The sequence below is a fragment of the Nanorana parkeri genome, unplaced genomic scaffold (assembly GCF_000935625.1).
Source record: "Nanorana parkeri isolate BGI_ZX_2015 unplaced genomic scaffold, ASM93562v1 scaffold1654, whole genome shotgun sequence".
Taxonomy (NCBI): domain Eukaryota; kingdom Metazoa; phylum Chordata; class Amphibia; order Anura; family Dicroglossidae; genus Nanorana; species Nanorana parkeri.
Genome location: NW_017307922.1, coordinates 141,212 through 142,119, shown reverse-complemented (window position 1 = coordinate 142,119; position 908 = coordinate 141,212). Strand labels below are relative to the sequence as shown.

The following is a 908-nucleotide window of genomic DNA, read 5'->3' as shown; positions in this document are numbered from 1 at the left end:
TAACCATATAAACCATAAAGAAGAAAGTCAGTAACCATATAAACCATAAAGAAGAAAGTCAGTAACCATATAAACCATAAAGAAGAAAGTCAGTAACCATATAAACCATAAAGAAGAACGTCAGTAACCATATAAACCATAAAGAAGAAAGTCATTAACCATATAAACCATAAAGAAGAAAGTCAGTAACCATATAAACCATAAAGAAGAACGTCAGTAACCATATAAACCATAAAGAAGAAAGTCAGTAACCATATAAAGCATAAAGAAGAAAGTCAGTAACCATATAAACCATAAAGAAGAACGTCAGTAACCATATAAACCATAAAGAAGAAAGTCAGTAACCATATAAACCATAAAGAAGAAAGTCAGTAACCATATAAACCATAAAGAAGAAAGTCAGTAACCATATAAACCATAAAGAAGAAAGGCAGCAGTAACCATAGAGTCAAATCAGTGGTTTTCACTGAAAGTGCATTTTTTCCTATACCCGGTTTGAATAGCCCAAGTTTTGCTTTAGGAAATGTAGATTTATTTTTCAATGTGAACATTTTCCTTTTTTGAAATAACATTTGTAATAATTGAATTAATACCTTTTCAATTGTTGTTCTTGTATAATTATCATCATTATATATATATCTATATATATAGATATTGTGGCATTGTGAGGCAATACCACGGTGTTAGGTGGCCTCAAAGTCACCCAGGGTTCTCAGCCAGAGGGGCTGAGTGGCTCCAGGAAGACATTACTGGTACCAGGAGAGAACTGCCTTTTCAGTTCTTTCTGGGTTTTCTGGATCAAGGTTGGGATCCTGGAGCCAGGAGATTTCTTAGAGCTCTGGGTGGGAAGAAATCTCCATTCCTGGGTCCATGCTTTGGTGGTGACCAGCACCTGATTGTGCACCTGT

The 908-nt window shown here is 35.1% G+C and overlaps 1 protein-coding gene across 1 annotated transcript in view; it reads left to right on the top strand.

The window, feature by feature from the left end:
• The window catches only part of PSPH (phosphoserine phosphatase), a 9,205-nt gene that overhangs the window by 956 nt on the left and 7,341 nt on the right, over positions 1–908 (top strand). The window lies entirely within an intron of this gene.